This window comes from Macaca fascicularis, chromosome 7 (genome assembly GCF_037993035.2).
Source record: "Macaca fascicularis isolate 582-1 chromosome 7, T2T-MFA8v1.1".
NCBI classification, from domain to species: domain Eukaryota; kingdom Metazoa; phylum Chordata; class Mammalia; order Primates; family Cercopithecidae; genus Macaca; species Macaca fascicularis.
In genome coordinates this window covers 99237564-99261286 of record NC_088381.1, presented here as the reverse complement: position 1 = coordinate 99261286, position 23723 = coordinate 99237564, and the positions used below count along the sequence as shown (strand labels likewise).

The 23723-nt window shown below is 38.5% G+C and overlaps 1 long non-coding RNA gene across 2 annotated transcripts in view; it reads right to left on the bottom strand.

The window, feature by feature from the left end:
• The window catches only part of LOC135971952 (uncharacterized), a 54307-nt gene that overhangs the window by 30262 nt on the left and 322 nt on the right, over positions 1–23723 (bottom strand). For both annotated transcript variants that reach the window (XR_010588395.2, XR_010588394.2), the window contains exons 2-3: positions 22860–22980; positions 272–362 (exon numbers count right to left, since the gene is read on the bottom strand). This is a non-coding gene — a long non-coding RNA (uncharacterized lncRNA). The remainder of the gene's footprint in view (positions 1–271; positions 363–22859; positions 22981–23723) is intronic.

The following is a 23723-nucleotide window of genomic DNA, read 5'->3' as shown; positions in this document are numbered from 1 at the left end:
GGTATGTACGTCTTTCAAAAAGATAATGTTACCGATTTTAAACCATTTTGATTTTATGTCTAGGTGAAATGCTGACTCATAGCCCTTGATTGCTGTTTTAGAGTTCAGGCAATCCTCTTTAAAAAATGTGCTTGAGGTACCAGGGAGAATAACAGTTTCAAGTACATGAAAGGTTATTAAGCAGAAGATGATAGACATCTTTGCTTAATTTCCAGAGAGGCTACAACAAGGGAAAAGGCAAATGAAGTTGTGGATATGAAAATAACTGTACCTTGGCTTTCTGTAGCTCTTCTGGCCAAAGGTGCTCAAAGAATCTTCAATAGATATTTTATCTTCACAGTATATGTATGATGAGGATAGCGCTGTGGAAAGTAAGACGATGCTTAAGGAATTTTCCCAAGGTCACACAAGAGGGAGGACTAATTTCTATTTTCTTGACTTTCTTGTAGTGACAGTTGTTAAAAATTTTGAAATTGGGCTGGGCGCGGTGGGTCACGCCTGTAATCCCAGCACTTTGGGAGTCTTAGGCGGTGGATCATGAGGTCAGGAGATCAGGACCATCCTGGCTAACACGGTGAAACCCCGTCTCTACTAAAAATACAAAAAATTAGCTGGGCGTGGTGGTTGGCGCCTGTAGCCCCAGCTACTTGGGAGGCTGAGGCAGGAGAATCAATGGAACCCAGGAGACAGAGATTACAGTGAGCTGAGATTGTGCCACTGCACTCCAGCCTAGGCAAGAGAGCAAGACTCCGTATCAAAAAAAAAAAAAAAATTGAAATTGATCTTGATAAAGGCTTAGCATCTCTCAGTGTGGATCACTTGAGAAACAATAGCCAATAAATTGGTTTATTTACTAAATTAGGAGCAGACAGCGTTGCACCTAATTTAGGTGCTTTCTGCCTCTATTTTTCTAAGATTATAGAATGTTTCAAATATAACCATATCCATTGTGTATAATCCATTGTGTAAAATCCATGGATATGGATATGTGTATAAGACACAATGGATATGGTTGTAATAGCTTGAGTACCTTCATATAAAGTAAAATCAAACATACTTTTACCATTCTTTCATGAGTTCAAGTCATAAAAGAAGGTATACCATTTATGAATATTATCTGTACTAATGATTTCTTGACTCCATAATGAAAGAACTAAATTTATCAGATATCAATACTATAAAATCCTTCATGCCACTTGTTTTAAAGAAGAATTCACATTGATGTTATAATAGAACAATGTCCTGTCAGATTTTTATTATCTGTGATTAACATTGCAGACGACCTGATTTGTTATATTATAGTTAAATATATAGCAAAAAAAAAAAAATGAAATTCCAATGTACTTAGAAGTGTCTTGACTATTAATTTATTGAAATAAGACTAGTTTCTTAAAGGGAAGAACTACTAGAAAAGTAACATTTTCGTTTTGAAGCCATCCCTTGGTGATGACTTTAAACAGTTATTTTGATAGTTTCATAACTATTCTCCCTACCTCCTATTTCTCCTATCCCTATTCCTTTTCAGACCATCTCCAAGGTTATATTCCCAGAACATATCTTTCTCTATGATACTCTACTTCTTAGAAACTTTTATAACTCCTCTTTATCGACAGGAGAAAGTCTAATCTTCTGAGGTTGGCATCAACATTCTCTATGCACCTCACCTTAGGAGTGAATGAAATCACTCAAGGAGATCTGTAGAGGACTAAAATCAGAATCTTAAGAAATAACATGTAAAGAAACGGCAAAGTATGAGAGGCCAGAGGAGACGATAGAGATTTCAGAGAGAGAACCAGAAAAGCGCATTGGTTTTTTTTGTTGTTTAATTTTTTGTTAATTTAAGTTCTAGGGTACATGTGCACAACGTGCAGGTTTGTTACATATGTATACATGTGCCATGTTGGTGTGCTGCACCCATTAACTCGTTATTTACATTAGGTATTTCTCCTAATGCTAGCCCTCACCCCTCCCCCAACCCCACGACAGGCCCCACTGTGTGATGTTCCCCACCCTGTGTCCAAGTGTTCTCATTGTTGAATTCCCACCTATGAGTGAGAACACGCGGTGTTTGGTTTTCTGTCTTTGCGATAGTTTGCTGAGAATGATGATTTCCAGCTTCATCCATGTCCCTACAAAGGACACGAACTCATCCTTTTTTATGGCTGCATAGTATTCCATGGTGTATATGTGCCACATTTTCTTAATCCAGTCTGTCACTGATGGACATTTGGGTTGATTCCAAGTCTTGGCTATTGTGAATAGTGCCGCAATAAACATACATGTGCATGTGTCTTTATAGCAGCATGATTTGTAATCCTTTGGGTATATCCCCAGTAATGGGATGGCTGGGTCAAATAGTATTTCTAGTTCTAGATCCCTGAGGAGTCGCCACGCTGTCTTCCACAATGGTTGAACTAGTTTACAGTCCCACCAACAGTGTAAAAGTGTTCCTATTTCTCCACATCCTCTCTAGCACCTGTTGTTTCCTGACTTTTTAATGATCGCCATTCTAACTGGTATGAGATGGTATCTCATTGTGGTTTTGATTTGCATTTCTCTGATGGCCAGTGATGATGAACGTATTTTCATGTGTCTGTTGGCTGCATAAATGTCTTCTTTTGAGAAGTGTCTGTTCATATCCTTCGCCCACTTTTTGATGGGGTTATTTGATTTTTTCTTGTAAATTTGTTTAAGTTCTTTGTAGATTCTGGATATTAGCCCGAAAAGCGCATTGTTAAACAAATTCATTCAAGATGTAAACAGTGATGAAGTCAGTGCCAATTAACAGAAAAATTGGATGCAATTGAATGTTTTCACAGCAGACAGGGAACTGGGATATTTGCAATAGTTAATAGTAGAGTTTCTTAATCATTTGTCCTGGGGTGGAGTGTCTCAAAGTGTGTCCTTGTACTGGAATCGCCTGTTAAGATGCAGTTTTCTGGGACTATCCCAAACATACTAAACTAGAATCTCAGCAGTTAAAATCTGTCTAGTCACCAGTCTCCCCACAAGATAATTCTTGTGTACACTGGAATCCCAGAACCACTGTTACCCAGAATGAAGCCCAGACTTCTAAAGCTCTTACCATGGTTTATAATCTGGCTCCAGCTCAACTTTCTAACCTTTTCTCCCACTACTCCCCTATAAAAATTTTCCAGTATAGCCCTATTTGTATTTTTCTTAGATCATACCCTTACCTAACTTGCCCTTTTCTCTACTCTAAATCCATCATTACTCAGGCTCTTCTGACCCCATAGTAATTTCTGCTACTGCTACCACCTTTGGCATTACGATTGTGCCACTCTTGATAGTTGTTATGTATTTTATAAGATTAAGTACTTTGGCTTTAATTTTTTTATACTAATGTGTCAACTGCAAGAGAATAAATGATATCGGGCATTTAGAGAGTATAATGGTAGGCAGACATAGTACAGTGTGTTAGTATACATAGTACAGTGTGTTTACACTGTATTATATCTGCCTACTATTATACTGTCTAAGCCCTGTCTCTACTAAAAATACAAAAATTAGACGGGATTGGTGGCAGGCGTCTATAATCCCAGCTACTTGGGAGGCTGAGGCAGGACAATCACCTGAACCTGGGAGGCAGAGATTGCAGTGAGCCAAGATGGTGCTACTGCACTCCAGCCTGGGCGACAGTGCAAAACTCTGTCTCAAAATAAGAAAAGAAAAGGAAAAACCTATATTTGAGTATTTTCATTAAGCAAACTTTTTATAACACAAAAATATCTTTGTTTACAAATATGAATTTTGATGAAACAAGCTTTATTAAAACCCTTCTATATTTAATCACAAAATAAAGCAGTTCTGTGGGATACATCACAAAGAGCCAACTTTGAGATAAATATGACCCTACTTCTTTTTACTAGACTTTTCCATGTGAATGAATTCTTCACACTGGATTAGTCAGCATTTTTCTCTTAAGAAGCTTAATAAAATTTGACCTATTACATCAGCCTTTTATCTGAATGCGAAAAGAAGAATTTATGTGGAGAATGCACCACACCCTGTATAACAGTATCAGAACCATTAGCTATTATTGCCATAAACATTTGAGGTTGAAAAAGTAATCATGGGCTTTTTTTTTTTTTTTAAAAAAGGGAAGGTATGGAGTTTTTTTAGAAAATGTCTGATCATACTAGCAAAAATGTAACCCTTGGCCCCAACTTTGAGAGACTGTTTACTTCAGCCTTGTACTAACGTAGATAGGCTAAGGCACACTTTCTATTCCTGGCATTCTTCTGATTTCCTTAGCAGCCCCAAGGTTGCTATGAGCAAACATGATCACCCTTAAAGTTTAGTTTGCACAATGCCTGCACTATCTTTTCTTCTGATTACATTCTGAAAGGCCTCAGGGCTTTTATTTCTTTCTTTCTTTTTTTTTTTTTTTTTTTTTTTCTCTCTTTTGAGACACAGTCTCACTGTCACCTAGGCTGGAGTGATCTCAGTGTGATCTTAGCTCACTGCAACCTCTGCCTCCAGGGTTCATGCGATTCTCCTGCCTCAGCCTCCCAAGTAGCTGGGATTACAGGTGACCACCACCATGCCTGGCTAATTTGGCTTTTTTTGCTTTTTGTTTTTTTGTTTTTTTGAGACAGAGTCTCACTCTGTTGCCTAGCCTGGAGTGCAATGGTGTGATCTCGGCTCACTGCAACCTCCACCTCCCAAGTTCAAGTGATTCCCCTGCCTTAGCCTCCTGAGTAGTTGGGATTGCAGATATGGGCCACCATGCCTAGCTAATTTTTGAATTTTTTTAGTAGAGATGGGGTTTCAGCATGTTGGTCAGGCTGGTCTCAAACTCCTGACCTCATGATCCGACCACCTTGGCCTCCCAAAGTGCTGGGATTACAGGCATGAGCCACCGCGCCCGGCCTAATTTTGTATTTTTTGTAGACACAGGGTTTCTTTTTCTTTCTTTTTATTATTATTATTACACTTTACATTCTAGGGCATATGTGCACAACATGCAGGTTTGTTATATATGTATACATGTGCCATGTTGGTGTGCTGCACCCATTAACTTGTCATTTACATTAGGTATATCTCCTAATGCTATCCCTCCCACTTCCCCCCAACCCCATGACAGGCCCCAGTGTGTGATGTCCCCATTCTGAGACACGGGGTTTCACCATGTTGACCAGGCTGGTATCGAACTCTGGACCTCAAGTGATCCACCCCACCTCAGCCTCGCAAGTATTGGGATTACAAGCATGAGCCACCCCACCTGGCCACAGGGCTTTTGTTTCTTTTCATTATATACATATTAGCCTTTTAAAACCTGGATGTTGAAAATCTAACATTTGCTTAATACTGCATAATGGATACTTGCTTTCCACTTAAATGTTGTAGTCTTTATAATCTGCAGGTCAGCAGTATAGCTGGGGGCTGTGTGAAATGTTTAAGATATGATCACTAGCACCAAGGAGTTTACCATTTAGTAGGGGACACATTATCCACAAAAATGCACTAGGTAGCATGTGGTCTCTGATGTCTGGACAATGCTGTCAGTGAGTTTTATTTAAAAAATAGCTGCAGAAGGAGAAGACACTTTTGGCTGGCATAGGAAATCTTCCTTTAAAAATGCATTGCTGGCCAGGTGTGGTAATCCCAGCACTTTGGGAAGCCAAGGCAAGAAGATCACTTGAGCCCAGGAGTTCAAGACCAACCTGGGCAACACAGTGAGATCTTGTCTCAACAAAACAAACAAAAAACTGGATCTTTTATTTTATTTTTCTGTGTGTGAGTTTATGATCTTTGTTTTCTGTATTTCTTATAAAATAAGCAAGAGATATTAACATCAATCATTATAAAGAGCAATCAGAAAAGCCATAAGGTGTAGACTGGGAGAGAAGATAGTCACAGCTCCTGTGAGATTTACACCATATTAAATAGACTTTGATGAGATTGTGTTTTAGTCTTGGACATATCCCAAATTGGATCTTTTAAATTAGAAGGAATTGGTTAGACTTTAATTAGATGAACTGAAAAAATGTTTAGGTTTGTGTGCATTTGAACCACAGTTTCTTTTAATTCAACTAGTTTGTGAGTTGTTCATCAAAATAACCACATTCTTGTATCTCTTGAGTTTTCATTTGGTTTTTAAAGGCTGAACCAAAAAGCTTCAGGGTTTTCACACAGCCTTTTGCCATTTCATAGCTCCATGTTTCCTTGGTGATTCTAGTGTTCATCGTCTGCCAGGTCCACTTGGAGCTGTTGCCACTCTGCATTCCTCTTCCATTGTTGGTAATATCCTTTTTTTTTTCCTTCTTATTTCCGTAAAGAAAGTGACTTATTTTCTCAGGGTTCTGAGCTGGCAGAAGTTACTGCAAGTATTAAATCTCTGTTCAATAGTGAAAGAGAGAGACCTGATAATCTTTAACCAATGATTAAATTTTGTGTCCTCAATCACGTTGGTGTTAGATCACTTTTTTCCCTCTATAAATCTGGGCTGAATTTTAGTTTCAAGATGTTTTCAGAATATTGTTGAAAATGTTACTCAGTACCCTTGCTATCATCTCATAAATAATATTGAGTGCCCATATGCTTCAACAAGATTTTTTTTAAAAAATCCCTTACCCCCCAGTGGTGATATAAATTTGCTATTTGCTACTTTTCTGAAAATTTTATCGGCATGTTCTATTTTACTGAAGTCATATGACCAGAAAGTGTTCATCATTATATGGCCCACAGATTTGTGTTTATCCTAAAATACGTATAGGATTATCATGATACCATATTAATTCCCACATTTTCCCCTTATATTTTAATTTAGAAACAGGAAAGAGAAATTTTGCAAGCATTTCAATACTGAACCACTGCTACTCAGTTTGATAAATATTTGCAATTATTACCAGATTTTCTTTTTTTTTTTTTTTTTTTGAGACGGAGTCTCACTCTGTCGCCCAGGCTGGGGTGCAGTGGCCGGATCTCAGCTCACTGCAAGCTCCGCCTCCTGGGTTTATGCCATTCTCCTGCCTCAGCCTCCCGAGTAGCTGGGACTACAGGCGCCCACCACCTCGCCCGGCTAGTTTTTTGTATTTTTTAGTAGAGACGGGGTTTCACCGTGTCAGCCAGGATGGTCTCGATCTCCTGACCTCGTGATCCGCCTGTCTCGGCCTCCCAAAGTGCTGGGATTACAGGCTTGAGCCACCACACCCGGCCAATTATTACCAGATTTAATGAGATACTTGCTACCTTGTATGTGTAAAGCACTGGTAGGCGTTATAACCAAACAGATAAGTATATTGCGCAGTGACCATCATTAAGAAGCTTACAACAGTGATTCATCCTGAATTACACAATAATCAATGGAAAAAAAATATGGACTTTAGCTCCCTCACACTCAGAATTAAAAAGGCATAGTTTCTTCAACAAGAATTTATTTAGAGTCTACTTGTATACCAAGTACTGGAAAAAAACAAGAGATACAAAGATAAAACATATTTCCCTCCTTTTGGGCCTCATATAAGTATATTTCAGGAGACAAAGATTAAGGCAAGGTATATAGATTTGGGAGTTAGCTGCCCATATGGTAGTTAAAGTCACCAAAATTAACTATGGTGCTTCCTCAGAATACTAATAGAACTACTATATGATCCAGCAATTTCACTTCTGGGTATATAAACAAAAGAACTGAAAGCAGGGTCTCAGATATTTGCATACCCATGTTCATTGCAGCACTATTCACAATAGCTAAGAGGTAGAAGCAACACAAGTGCCCATCAAAGGGTGAATGGATAAACAAAATGTGTTATATACATACAATGGAATATTATTCAGACTTGAAAAGGAAACCCTGTTGCATATTACAACATGGATGAGCCTAGAGGACATTATGCTAAGTGAAATAAGCCAGTCACAAAAGACAAACACTGTATAATTTTACTTATAGGAGATATCTAAAGTAGTCAAATTTATAGAAATAGAAAGTAGAATGATGGTTACCAGGGCTTGGAGGGAGGGGAAAATGGGTGGTTGTTGTTGTTTAAGGGGTATAGAGTTTTCAGTTTTGCAAGATGAAAAGTTCTGGAGATCTGTTTCACAATGTCAATATACTTACCATTACTGAACTGTACACTTAAAAAAAAAAAGCCACCAAACAGACAGAGTGTGTAGAAAACATAACAATTAAGAAACTAAATATTTAACAAAGAGGTAGATTAAGAGATAACATCAGCCAGGTATGGTGATTCATGCCTGTAATTCCAGCACTTTGGGAGGCTGAGGCAGGAAGATCACTTGAGGCCAGGAGTTTGAGACCAGCCTGGATAACATAGCAAGACCCTGTCTCTACAAAAAAAATTTAAACATAAAAACAAACAACAACAAAAAAGATAGTATTGAGAGGCTGAAAAGGGCTGGAAAAAGAGGTAGGAGAAAAAGTAAAAGAGAATGATGTAAAAACAAAACAAAACTAGAAGAGAATCCAAGAGAAGGGAGAATTTCTATCCAAGTGGTTTGTGGTGAACAATCTCCAATTCTAGAACAATCCACTAGAGTAAGAAAGTACTATTTAAAAAAGAATAGGATTTACAATTAGGAAGTCACTACGAACATTATTCAGTGCAGGTCCCTTGGAATTATGTAAGCCAAATATCTTGAGAAATGAATGCGACTTTTATATAAAAATAGTAAAGTGTAGAAAATTCTTCCAGGAAGTTAGAGATGAAGGGAAGGAAATGGAAGACAGTAGTTTTGTAGGACAGCAGTATTAAGGGGATTTTTTTAAAGATGTAAAAAAGTTAGCATTTTTTAGAGCAAGAGGAAGTAGATAGTGAAATTGAAGAAAGAAGAGATGTAATAACTTATGGAGCAAAATCTCATATCAAAAGCAAAAATAGAGGGATGTTATTGGAAAACTGTGAGTATCCTCTCAGGTAGGAGGAAAGATGGCTGAGTTTAGGGTGACAGCTCTGATGGAGTTCAGACATTGTGCCATCTACTTTTGCTGTAAAACATAGGACTTGATTATCTTGGAGAGAGGATGATGGTATGAGGTAGTGGCTTGAGGACAGTAGTGAATATTTGACATAGCTACTATAGGAAATGGGTAATCAAACCAACTAGCTGTGGTTAAATCATAATTAATGCTATAAAGTAGAAAGAATGGTTATACAATTTTCTTGGTAGTCCAAAAGCAGATTGGAAAAAGCAGATGGTTGGGTTGATCCACATTCAGAGATTGGCAGAAGAGATGCAACGTATTAAGGTCATGGAGTGGAAGGCATTGTGAGTGCTAGTAAGAATATAGCTGAAACAACTGATTTCATAAATCCAAACTGGCAAGGAAGGATAAAAATCAGACTAGATGAAGTGAATTCAAGAAGACTAGTGCTTTTAAGAAATTGGGCCAGGCATGGTGGCTCATGCCTGTAATGTCAGCACTTTGGGAGGCCAAGAAGGGAGGGTCACTTGAACCCAGGAGTTCAAGACCAGCCTGGGCAACACAGGAAGACCCCATCTTTACAAAAAAATGAAAATAACTGGGTGCAGTGGCCTGTGCCTGTGGTCCCAGCTACTTGGGAAGCTGAGGCAGGAGGATCACTTGGGCTCAGGAGATCAAGGCTGCAGTGAACCATGATCACACCACTGCACTCTACACTCCAGCCTGGGCAAAAGAGCGAGACTCTTTCTCAAATAAATAAATTTAAGCTAATATGTTGTATGACTATGTCATTTGGTTATTACAAATATAAATACTGGTTACCTTACAGTAAAGGTAACCTGGGATGATAAGACTCAGAACAGAGAGAAATACCCATAATTCTGTGCCCAAGTCTTTAATCACATGAGAGTGTGGTACGAAGATCAGCAAATGGTAGAGCTGAAGAATGTGGAGAAAGTTATGTTTCAAGAGGATGTGAATTTCAGTGGGGAAGTAGAGGAGAGTAAGGGCCTGAAAACCCTAGTGTAGAACCAGCGGAACATCAGATTATGATTTCGTTAACAATCAAAGGATTGTTAAGGAAAGGCTAGGAGTATAGGAAAGTTTATTAACAACAGAATGGTATTTTAGAAGATAACGTGGAATTACTAGGAGCAAGAACAAGCTGATTACGGGAAAAAGAAAAGAAAAAAGTGACCAGAGGGACTTATGAAGGAGACAGGGCATTGAGAAATGACCAAAATTTTCAGGGAGATGAGAAAGAAGGAATATGAATGGAATTATAATGCTAATTTTCAGCTGAATATTGTTTGTGAGAGACAAAGCAAAGAAATTGAGAGATAGAAGGGATGTTAATACAACCAAAACACTAATTACAGCTGAAATGTTGTTTAAGAATGATACAGATTGTGACACAAATCTAATGAAACCACTAAATTTTGTCTTCATATTGTTTAGGGGAGATGAAGCGAAATTGAGATGATCTGGAAGCTATATGTAACATTAGTATAGCCTCCCCTTTAAAGTTTTTGATTTCAGGTTTAAACATTTTGTTGTGGGGAAAATATTTGGGTATCTTCTTCAACCCCAACGTTCTCTAGTTATTTATCTTTAGGAACTGGAAGTATGTTAAGTGCCGTATCTTGGATATTCATACATTTAGTTTTAGTTCATCCTATTGTCCCAGCTTGCTTATTTATGTATTCATATGTTTTTAATTTTTATTATTTTTTAGTCAGCTTGCTAGGGAATATTGACTTATTTTTAATATACACTTCCCATGCCATAAAATGCACCACTTTAAAGTGTGTAATTTAATGGCTTTTAGTATATAAACAAGATTGTACAATATTGTCTTACTGCACTATATTGCAAAAAGGTTGTACAAGGTTATGCATCACCACTAATTCCAGAACATTTTCATTATCTAAAAAGAAACCCTGTACCCATTAAAGTCACTCTCCATTTCCTCCCTACCTTCAGCCTCTGTCAACCATTAATCTACTTTTGGTCTCTATTGATTTGACTATCCTGGACATTTTATATAAATGGAATCATATAATACTTGTCTTTCTGTGTCTGACTTCTTTCACCTAGCATAATATTTTCAAGGTTCATCTATGTTGTAGCATGTAGCAGAATGTTATTCCTTTTTGTAACTGAACAATATTCCATTGTATGGCTATACCACATTTTGTTTATTCATCAGTCAATATAGGCATACCTTGGAGATACTGTGGACTCAGTTCCAGATCATCAAAATAAAAGGAGTCACATAAATTTTTGGTTTCCTAGTGTATATAAAGGTTATGTTTACACTATACTGTAGTCTCTTAAGTGTGCAATAGATTATGTCTAAAAAACAATGTACATACCTAAATTTAAAAATATTGTTTAAAAATGCTAATGATCAGCAAGTTGTAATTCTTTTGCTGGTGGAGGGTCTTGTTGCCTTGATGTTGGTGGCTGCTGACAGATCAAGGTAGTAGTTGCTGAAGGTTGGGGTGGCTGTGGCAATTTCTTAAAATAAGACAAAAATGGAGTATGCCATATCAATTGATTCTTCCTTTCATGAAAGATTTCTCTGCAACATGTGATGCTGTTTGATGGCATTTTACCCACAGGAGAACTTCTTTCAAAACTGGAATCAATTATCTCAAACCCTGCCACTGCTTTATCAACCAGTTTATGTAATATTCCAGATCCTTTGTTGTCATTTCAACAATGTTTTCAGCATCTTCACAGAGTAGATAACATCTCAGGAAACTAGCTCATCCATAAGAAGCAACTCCTGGCCGGGCATGGTGGCTCACGCCTGTAATCCCAGTATTCTGGGAGGCCAAGGCAGGCAGATGATGAGGTCAGGAGTTTGAGACCAGCCTGGCCAACATGGTGAAACCCCGTTTCTACTAAAAATACAAAAATTAGCTGGACATGGTGGCATGCACCTGTAGTCCCAGCTACTCTGGAGGCTGAGGCAGGAGAATCGCTTGAACCTGGGAGGTTGAGGTTGCAGTGAGCCAAGATTGTGCCATTGCACTCCAGCCTGGGCGATGGAGGGAGGCTCTGTTAACAAAAAAAAAAAAAAAAAGCAGCAACTCCTTAATTTGTATTTGTTCAAGTTTATCATGAGATTGCAGCAACTCAGTTCCATCTTTAGGTTCCACCTCTAATTCTTGTTCTTTTGCTATTTTCATCACATGTACAGTTACTTCCTTCACTGAAGTCTTGAGTCCCTCCACATCATCCATGAGAGCTGGAATCAATCTCTTCCAAACTTCTGTTAATACTGACATTTTAACCTCCTCCCATGAATCACAAATGTTCTTAATGGCATCTAGAATAGTGAATCCTTTCCAGAAGATTTTCAATTGACTTTGCCAAGATCCATCAGAGGAATTACTATCTATGATGGCTGTAGTCTTATAATATGTATTTCTTAAATAAGACTACTTGAAAATCAAAATGACTCCTTGATCCATGACCTGCAGAATGGATATTGTGTTGGCAGGTAGGAAAACATCCATCTCCTTGTACATCTCCATCAGAGCTGTTGGGTGATGAGATGCTTTGTCAATGAGCAGTAATACTTTGAAAGGAATCTTTCATTTTGAGCAGTAGATCTCAACCGTGGGCTTAAAATATTCAGTAAACCATGCTGTAAACAGACATGCTGTCTTGTAGGTTTTGTTTTGTTCCATTTATAAAGCACAGGAAGAGTGGATTGAGCATCATTCTTAAGGGCCCTAGAAGTTTTGGAATGGTCAATGAGCATTGGCTTTAACTTAAAGTCACTGGCCACGTTAGCCATTAACAAGAGAGTCAGCCTGTCCTCTGAAGTTTTAAAGTGAGGCATTGAGTTCTCCTCTCTAGCTATGAATATCCTAGATGGCATCTTCTTCCACTAGAAGGCTGTTGTGTCCACGTTGAAAGTCTGTTGTTTCATACAGCCACCTTCATCAATAACCTTAGCTAGGTCTTCTGGAGAACTTGCTGCGGCTTCTACATCAGTGCTTGCTGCTTCACCTTTCTCTTTCATGTTATGGTGATGGTTTCTTTCCTTAAACTTCAAAAGCCAACCTCTGCCATCTTCCTGCTTTTCTTCTGCAGCTTCTTCTCTCTCTCAAACTTCATGGAATTGGAGAGAATTAGGGCCTTGTTTTGGATTAAGGGAATGTTGTGGCTGGTTTGCTCTTTTATCCAGACCACTAAAACTTTTTCCATATCAGCAATAACATTGTTTTGCTTTCTTTTTTCTTTCCTTTGAGACAGGGTCTCACTTTGTCACCCAGGCAGGAGTACAGTGGTGTGATCATAGCTCACTGTATCCTCGATTTCCCAGGCTGAAGTGGTGATGCTCCCACCTCAGCCTCCCAAATAGCTGGGACTGCAGGCATGCAACACCACACCTAATTTTTTTTTTTTGTAAAGACAGGATCTTGTCATATTACCCAGTCTGGTCTCAAACTCCTAGGCTCAAGCAATCTGCCTGCTACCGTATCCCAAAGTGTTAGGATTATAGGCATGAGTCACTGCACTCAGCCTCTTTTGCTTTTTTTTTTTTTTTTAGACGGAGTCTCACTCTGTCGCCAGGCTGGAGTGCAGTGGCACGATCTCGGCTCACTGCAATCTCTGCCTCCTGGGTTCAAGTGATTCTCCTGCCTCAGCCTCCTGGGTAGGTGGGACTACAGGCACGTGCTACCACACACAGCTACCTTTTGTATTTTTAGTAGAGACGGGGTTTCACCATGTTGGCCAGGATGGTCTCAATCTCTTGACCTTGGTATCCGCCCACCTTGGCCCCCCAAAGTGCTGGGATTTCTTATAGTTTGTGTATTCACTGGAATAGTACTTTTATTTTCCTTCAAGAACTTTCCCTTTACATTTCATAACTTGGCTGTTTAGCCTAGAAGGCCTGGCTTTCAGCCTGTCTTGGCTTTTGATATGTCTTCCTCACTAAACTTAATTTATTTCTAGTTTTCGGTTTAAAGTGAGAGATATGTGACTCATCCTTTCACTTGAATACTTACAGCCCATTGCAAGGTTATTAATTGGCCTAATTTCAATATTGTACGTCTCAGGGAACAGTGAAGCACAAGGAAAGGGAGAGAGATGTGGGAATGGTTGGTTGGCGGAGCAGTCAGAACACATACATTTATTGTGTTTGCCATCTTCTGTGGGCACAGTTTGCGATGCTCCAAAACAATTATGATACTAACATCAAAGATTAGTGATAACAGATCACCATAACTGATAATAATGGAAATGTTTGAAATATTGTAAGAATGACCAAAATGTGACACAGAGACACAAAGTGAGCATATGCTATTGGGAAAATGGTGCCATTAGACTTGCTTGTCACAGAGTTGCCACAACCTTCAATTTGTAAAAAAAAAAAAGGTGAAGCACAATAAGGTGAAGTGCAATAAAACGAGGTATGCCTGCAGACATTTGCATAGTTTCCACTTTTTGGAATAATTTTGCTATGAACATTCAAGGTCAAGTTTTTGTGTGGATATATGTTTTTAATTCTCTTGAGTATATACCTAGAAGTAGAATTGGCAGGTCATATAGTAACTCTATGTTTAACTCTTTGGGAAACTGCGAAAATGTTTTCCAAAACAACTGTATCATTTTATACTTTTGCTAGTAGTATATGAGAGCTACAGTTTCTCCACTTCCTCACCAACACCTATTTATTTTCCAGTTTTAAAAAATTATAGTCATCATAGTGGGTGTGAAGTGGTATCTCACAGTGGTTTTGCTATGCATTTGTTTCCTTAATGACTAACAAAGTTGAACATATTTTCATGTGCTTATTGGCCATTTGGCATATATTCTTTGGAGATATATTCATTCAAATCTTCTGCCCATTTTTAAATTGGGTTTATTGTTGATTATAAGAGTTCTTTGGTGACTCACGCCTATAGTCCCAACACTTTGGGTGGCCAAGGCAGAAGGATCACTTGAAGCCAGGAATTCGAGACCAGCCCAAGCAACATAGACCCCATCTCTACAAAAATAAAAAAAACTTAGCCAGATGTAGTGGCATGCACCTGTAGTCCTAGCTATTCAGAAGGCTCAAGTGGGAGAATCCTTTGAGCCCAGGAGTTTGAGGCTGTAGTGAGTTATGATTGTACCACTACACAACAGCCTGGGTGACAGAATGAGACCCTATCTCTTAAAAAATAAATACATAAATAGAGTCTTTTCAGGCTGGGTGTGGTGGCTCACGCCTGTAATCCCAGCACATTGGGAGGCCAAGGAGGATGGCTCACTTGAGGTCAGGAGTTTTAGACCAGCCTGGCCAACATGGTGAAACCCTCTCTCTACTACAGCTGCAAAAATTAGGCTGGGCACGGTGGCTCACGCCTGTAATTCCAGCACTTTGGGAGGCCGAGGCGGGCAGATCACAAGGTCAAGAGATCGAGATCATCCTGGCTAATACGGTGAAACCCCATCTCTACTAAAAATACAAAAAATTAGCTGGACATGGTGGTGGGCGCCTGTAGTCCCAGCTACTCAGGAGGCTGAGGCAGAGGAATGGCATGAACCCGGGAGGTAGAGCTGGCAGTGAGCCAAGATCGTGCCACTGCACTCTAACCTGGGCGACAGAGTGGGACTCCATCTCAAAACAAAAACAAAAACAAAAACAAAAATTAGCCGGGTGTGGTGGCGGGCGCCTGAAATTCCAGCTACTTGGGAGGCTGAGGCAGGAGAATCGCTTGAACCCAAGAGGCAGAGGTTGTAGTGGGCCAAGATCCTGCCACTGCACTCCAGCCTGGGCAACAGAGCAATACTCTGTCTCAAAAAAACAAAAAACAAAGAAAAAAAAAAAGTTCTGCTCTATATTTTAGGTACTAGACTCATCTAGTAAATGATTTGAAAATAATTTATTCTGTTTTGTGAGTTATCTTTTAATTTTTTTGATAATGTCCTTTGAATTACAAAGGTTTTGAATTTTGATTGTCTGATTTATCAATTTTTTTCTTTAGTTGCTTGTTTTAGGTGTTATATCTAAGAACCCAGCAGCATGTTTAATAGGTCTCTTCTTGCTCTAAGAACTGTCCCCATGGACACTAAATTATGTGGATACCCTCCTAATAAATCTCTAATTCCAGCTCAAGGAAGCAAAGATAGGCAATTGGAGGCCCCTGGCCAGGTGGATGAGTAAATCCTGACTTATTTTATCCTTACCTCAGCATGGCGAGTGCCATCATTTGGCTTCTCCCTAAAGGAAATCTGCCAGCAATTTTAGTTGCCATTTTGTATACTTACTCAACAAGTTTACATTGAGCACTTACTCTGTATCAAGTACTTTTCCAAAGGAGGAAAAATTGCATCAGCAAATTACAAAGAGAAAATTTTAAAAAATGCTTTGCCCTTTTTCTTTTTATAAAAAAGGCAGTATAATAACTACAAATATTGAAAAGCTAAAAGAGCTCCTAATCTCATGATTCAAATGTAATTATTTCATTTTTATTTATTATAATTGTTGTTCATAACCATACACATATTTTAATATAGTTCAGTTAGCATAAAGGAATTTAATATTTTGCTTTTTAAAAACTTAATATTTTATCATATATTTAAGAAAATGTCTTTCTTGACTTTGGCCTCAGACAATATAAGGGAAAGGAAGCAAACAACAGGAGAAAATGCGTAAGTCAATAAAATATTATTAAGATAAGCAAGTATGGTTTATAAGTGGATTTGTGCTCTGGTCTGTGAATGCTTATAGGCTGGCAAATTGAATTCAAGAGTATATAATTCTATTCCATATTATTAACATTTTTCTTTTTCTTCCTGATCTATGACTCTGGTTCCACTGATTACCTTAACCAAATTACATGGATAATTTAATTTCGAGCTATTGTTCATACTGGTCAGTTAAATGTTTGCATCTAGATAAGGTTTTCTCCTTTAAGTTTGTAGCTAAACAAGAAGTTTGATATATGAACTAATTTTTATTAGAATTTGCTTCGAGAATCATATGTCCCAAAGAAGATAATAATAGATCTACATACATAAACATAGTAACTGATGATAATTTCTATAGGTATTTTTATAATAGGTATATAGTTTTTCCTTATATATAAAATAATTCCACAACAATACTATTTATCAACTATGTAGAACCAGCTTGCTGGGTAAGTTCAATTTCTTGAATTAGACAAATAATCTTTTTTTTTTTGAGACAGAGTCTTGCTCTGTCACCCAGGCTGGAGTGCAGTGGTGTGATCTCGGCTCACTGCAACCTCTGCCTCACAGGTTCAAGCAATTCTCCTGCCTCAGCCTCCCAAGTAGCCGGGACTATAGGTGTGTGCCACCACGCCTGGCTAACTTTTGTATTTTTAGTAGACACAGGGTTTCACCATGTTGGCCAGGCTGGTCTTGAACTCCTAAGTTTGTGATCCACCCACCTCGGCCTCCCAAAGTGCTGGTATTGCAGGCATGAGCCACCATGCCTGGCTGACAAATAATCTTAAATTATGAATCTTATTACAAATTATTTGGGTCTTAATGTTGTCTTGTGTGATTACTATTCTAACATTTAACTTTGAAGTGGATGATCATCCATCATTAGTTTTCATATCAAATATATATACAACTGGTGAATAGGAGTTCTGTGGGGGGCCTTATATGCTACTCCTAAAGAATGAAGCACCCTGAATAAAAGCACTAACCTACTTTCTTCAGTTACCTGTCAGCATGTAAAACAGTTGACTTTCCTAAAGAGCTTGTGGCAGAAGTTGAGGGTTTGTATAATAGTTAATTAACATGGCCCTCCTCCTCAGTCCTAGCTCTGGCTTGACCTATCCCATTCTCCGAGTTTTGGCTCATTTTTAGAACTCAGCTGGAAGGTCATTAACTTTTGCTTCTTCACCTTGAGAGATAAACTTTGTGATTAATTTGGCTTATGATAGTGTTTCCTGTGGTTCTCATCAGGGACTTTCTGGCAGGGAAACATGGATGAGCAGACCAAGGACTTTCTTTTAATTCCTTTTAGCCCTACTTTTATTGATTCCCCACAAACACCTCCTTCCCACTTCTTAAAAGTCTGCTACGGATTCTATTATCCAGAACCTGCTGTCCCTGGCCACTGCAGGTGTGTTGCTGCCTAATCTTCCCCCTCTCCACTGGAACCTTCCTGTCCTGCTGCTCACTCTTTCAGGGTCACATCCCTCCTGCCTTTCAAGGTGAAAACTATATTAAAGCAATAGCCAGAGGAGATCTCCAGGGTCTTCTCTCCTACCCCAGTTTACAGCATCTTAACACTGACTTCCTGAAGTCTCATTCCCTTTTTTATGAAAACTAGAAGAATGATTTTCATAAAATTAGAGGATAAACAAACAGCAACAACAAAAAGATAAAATCAGAGGATAACCCCTAAGAGACCCCGTAATACAACATGTTCATTTTCCATAGGAGAAAAACACAGTCCAAAGAGGTTAAGTGGCTTTCTTATAAAATATTACAGCAAGTTTGGAACAAAACCATAAAGCTTATGCACACGTAAAGCACTGTATTTCTTCATCTGATCAGAGAATGAGGATTTGGGAGGGGCCTTAAGAGTCCTTGTTAGGTATGAACACAGTTGCAGTCATTTCTAGTGTCAAGGGTTATCAAATACATAGTTGCAGATCTACCTTTGTTCAGTATTCCTGCTTAGAAGCACCAGCCCTGAGTTTAACAGCTTCTTTCCAGGTTAAATGACTTGCTCTTACTTGCCATCATAGGTCACGATCTGCTACTCTGTTTTTAAGCACTTCTTGAACTAATATTTATAGTAGTAGTTTGCTACTGGGGGAAATCCTATCCATTGCCAAAAGTTCTCATTAGAAATTTAGTGCTAAAAGCTGTCACAGATTATAGCAAGCTCAGCAGTATATTGACAAATAATGCTTGATAGACTACAAAGTGGAAAGCTGTATCACAAAGGGCCAGCAGATCTTTTGTTAGAGTAGGGTATCAGTGTCATCTCAGGCTTCAGATCACATTGAAATCAACAGAGTGGAAGCTGTGCCTACCCATGAATTTTGTGACATGAGCTTGCCACATGTGAAGCCTAGTGTCCTCAGTGGTTCCATCAACATTGAGTAACCTGGCATGACTGGAGTGATGACTAATAACAAACTTCCAAAGCTACATTTTCCAAAGTCTGATCCCAGGAACATTCATTCTAAAAGTTATTAATATGCATTCCTTTAAAAAATATATTATATTCCAAATAAGTTTGTGAAACATTGCATCAAATGCAGCCCACTAATATACATAATGACTCTCTAAGAAATGGCTGTAATATATTAATATGTAGTGCTTTTCAGACTTATCTAAGAATGCTTTTTTTTTTGAGACAGAATATCGCTGTGTTGCCCAGGCTGGAGTGCAGTGGCATGATCTCTGCTCACTGCAAGCTCTGCCTCCTGGGTTCACACCATTCTCCTGCCTCAGCCTCCCGCCACCACGCCCAGCTAATTTTTTTTTGTATTTTTAGTATAGACGGGGTTTCTCCGTGTTAGACAGGATGATCTCGATTTCCTGACCTCGTGATCTGCCCACCTCAGCCTCCCAAAGTGCTGGGGCTGGGATTACAGGCATGAGCCACTGCGCCCGGCCAAGAATGCCTTTTTAAGGCATTCTCCTTAACTCCTATTAACCTCTTGAGGGGTACAATCAAGAGGAGGACGCTAGAGTTCCATGGGTACACTAGAATTCTATTGTTGGGTAATATTGTTCTACCATCATTGAATTTCACGATTTCAGAAATAGAAGTAATCTTAAAGGTAATCTGTCATTTTCAGTTTCCCAAACATATGCTAGTTGGAACCTAAAATCATTGAATTGGTTATATTTGAACAATAAATTATAGCAGGATATCACACAGCAAGTTAAATGGGTAACCACTGGCTTACTTCATTATTTTTACATATACCATTAAATACCAACTGTTATACTTCTAAAAATGTTTCATTTATTTGTGGGAAAATTGTTTTGTTATACAAAGCCTAGAAAATGCAGTATAATGCTTTATAGTGGTAAGTATAAAATAAGTAGGAAGTATATCAAATTCTCCATTCCTTCATCAAATATCTGATGAGCACCTTCTGTATGTAATATATAACATGCTAGTTATATATTATATCTCAAATCCTGAGAACACCTCAAGGAAGGAGGTAGTATTCTCATTTTACAAGTGAGGAAATTGAGCTTCTGAGATATGAAGTGATTTTCCCTAGGTAATGCCTACTAAGTGGTGTAATTAGAATTTGAATGCAAGTCACCAATTCCAAAGCTATGTTCTTTCTGCTACCTATAATACAGCTTCTTCTTTATTGTGACTGAAAATTTCAATTTAAAATTAAAGTATAATCAAAGTATAATGGTAGCTGAACAGTGGGACACATTTCCATTTGGTTAAGATAATAACATTGGTGTTTGTTTAAGAGTGCTGTCAGTTGTTAGCACCAGGTGGAAAAACTCGGATTCTACATCTCTATCTCTGACTCCTCTTCTCTAGCTCTGACCCCTCTTCTAAGCTATAGTCCCTCATTTCCCCTTGGATGCCTTATTGTCACCTCAAATGTGACATGTTTAACATCAAACTAATCATTTTCCCCTCCAAATTCCACCTTCTAATTTCATTCTCTTAGTCACTTAGCTTAAAGTCTGGAGCCATCTTTGAATCTTTTGTGAAACTATTGGTTGGACTCAACGATACATAATATCCCTTCCAATTCTGAAATTCTAATGTTGTTATTCTTGTACCATGTACTTAGGCAAAATGAATTTCTTTCTCTGCTTTGAGCCTGCTAAAACTATCTTCCAGAGTTTTTTCAATATCTAATAACATATATTCTACTCATCCATCCTTATATATACTTCAAAGCCCATTTTAAATGTCATCTCTTTAAACCCTTCATGAGCCTCCCAACTGCACTTCACAGTAATTGCTCTCTCCTTCAGGATCCTATAATAGTTTTGTTCCTTTTTTAGGGTACTTTACAATACCCTGTATACATGACACAATATATATCTTGCATATTATTCTTTACATATACATATACACACTGTATATATACACATTATATATATACGTGATATACACACACACTATGATACATGTTTTAGTACTGTAAGTAATATATACAACAAATATATATGATATATAACATATATAGTGTGTGTATATAGGGTTTTATAAAAATTATAATGAATACATGAGATATGTAACTAATCTATATATTGTATGTATGTATAAGAATATGTAACTAATATATATGATTATATATAGTGTGTGTCTCTCTGTCTAATCTATATAAAGTGAGGTAAGGGGGATGCTTGGCAAGGGATGTTTGGGTGTGAGCAGGGTGGGCAGGGTTTATGGGCTAGGCATGATCACAGGGTGTGGGAGTGATGGTAAGGAAAGAAAGATGAGAGAGGGGCTTGAGATGGCTAATTTGGGGCTTTCAGAACCTTAGTGGGGTAAGGGCAGTATCCTCCAAAGGAATAGATGGCAGTTATGGATGATTGCTCACACATAGCAGGGTTGTTCAAATAAGTAAATATCTCAAGGATAATGGGAGCCAGGCTTCTCTCTGTAGGAGAAAGTAGTTATAAATGTAGAAGGGCAGAAACTAGAATGAACTGTATGATGCTGGATTGGAGGTTTTACTGTAAACACATGATTTTTCAATATATATTGTTAAAGAAATATAGCTGTAAACATGTGTGTAAGGATACAAATAAAGATGTGCTGTGTGTGTGTATGAATGTATAAATATTCCCTACTGCATCCACTGAGACAGTCTGGTCTATGGACACTCAATAGCAGTGAGCATACCTAGTGCTAAATACCATTCGCCACTATAAGGAATCAGGACTCCTGAATAAATAATTACATCCAAGGCTGGAGCTGGATGAGTCTGAAACATCTAATTGCCCTAGTGACTAGGGGAGTGCCGAAAGAATGACGGGGATGTGTCAAAAGGGCACAGAATGGTAGCCTGTTAATTTTGAATCTGGATTGTGTGTATATGGTATTTAAAGCTCTTTTAATTATTCTGCATTTTAAAAATATTTTACAACAAAATGTTTATAGAATCTAAGGCTAGGGCCGGGCGCAGTAGTTCATGCCTGTAATCTCAGCATTTTGGGTGGCCGAGGTGGGCAGATCATGAGATCAGGAGTTTGAGACCAGCCTGACGAACATGGTGAAACCCCATCTCTACTAAAAATACAAAAATTAGCTAGGCATGGTGGCACATACCTGTTATCCCAGCTACTCAGGAGCTGAGGCCAAGAGAATTGCTTGAACCCGGGAGGCGGAGGTTGCAGTGAGCTGAGATCACGCCATTGCACTCCAGCCTGGGTGAGAGAGCAAGACTCCGTCTCAAAAAAAAAAAAAAAAATTAAGTCCAGGTACAGTGGGTCACACCTGCAATCCCAGCACTTTGGGAGGCCACGGTGGGTGGATCACTTGGGCCCAGGAGTTCAAGACCAGCCTGGGCAAAATGGTGAAACTCTCTCTCTACAAAAACAAACAAAATTAGCCAGGAACAGTGGCACGTCCATTGTCCCTGCTACTTGAGTGGCTGAGGTGGGAGAATCACCTGGGAGCCTAGGAGGTTGAGCCTGCAGTGAGCCATGATCAGACTACTGCACTCCAGCCTGGGTGACAGAGTGAGACCTTGTCTTCTTGTCTCAAAATAAATAAATAAATAAATAATCACATAAACACACACACACAACACAGAAGCTAGAATGAATGTGAGACCTTGTCTTCTTGTCTTAAAAAAAAAAAAATTGAACACACACACACATCACAGAAGCTAGAATGAATGGGGCCCCTACCCACCAAACTTGGGATAATTGAGCATCAAAATAAATAATGATAGAGACAGAATATTGGCTGGGTGTGGTGGTGTGCATGCCTGTAGTCCTAGCTACTTACTTGGGAGGCTGAGGCAGAAGGATCACATGAGCCCAGAAGTTCAAGACTGTAGTGTGCACCATTATTGCATTATCGACCTATGAATAGCCACTGCACTCCAGCCTGGGCAACAAAGGAGGCCCTGTCTCAAGAAAAAAAAAAGAGAGAAAAGAGAGAAAGAAACAGATTATAAGTCATTTAACAAAATAGAAACCTCTGGATCCATACTAATTAATATAAATACATTAATTGAAGATAAGAAACAAGATATTTACAAATATCTTGAAAGAGTTTCAGAGTCTCCCTCACAAAATACTTATTAATTTACAAAGGGGGGGAAAAAAGTAACCACACTGGAGAAGCCTAACAGACATCACCTTATTAAAGTAAACATCTGTAATGAGAGAAGTTAAATCGTGCCACCTGATAGGATGCCATGAGAAGAAAGCAGCAAGACTTCTGAAGTCCTGTCATACCTAGCTGAATGTAATCACGAGTAAATATCAGACAGACCCAAAGTGAAGGCCATTCTACAAAAATAACTGGCCAGGAATCTTTAAAAGTGTCAAGAATATGAAAGGCAAAACAAGACTGAGAGTTCCAGTTTGAAGAGTAGGAGATACATAAGTAAATACTATGCTTGATTCCGAACGGAATCTTTTACCATAAACAACATTATTGGGACAAAATTGGTAAAACGCTGAGTTACGTAAATGTTTTGATTTTGATGGTTATATTGTGATTATGTAGAAGGTGCTTAGGGACAATGTGGTATGGTGTCAGCAATTTAATCTCAATTCAAGAAAAAAAAAGTTCTTTGTACTATACTTGCAACCTTTTTGTAAGCTGGAGATTGATTCAAAATGAAACTTGAAAAATGACATT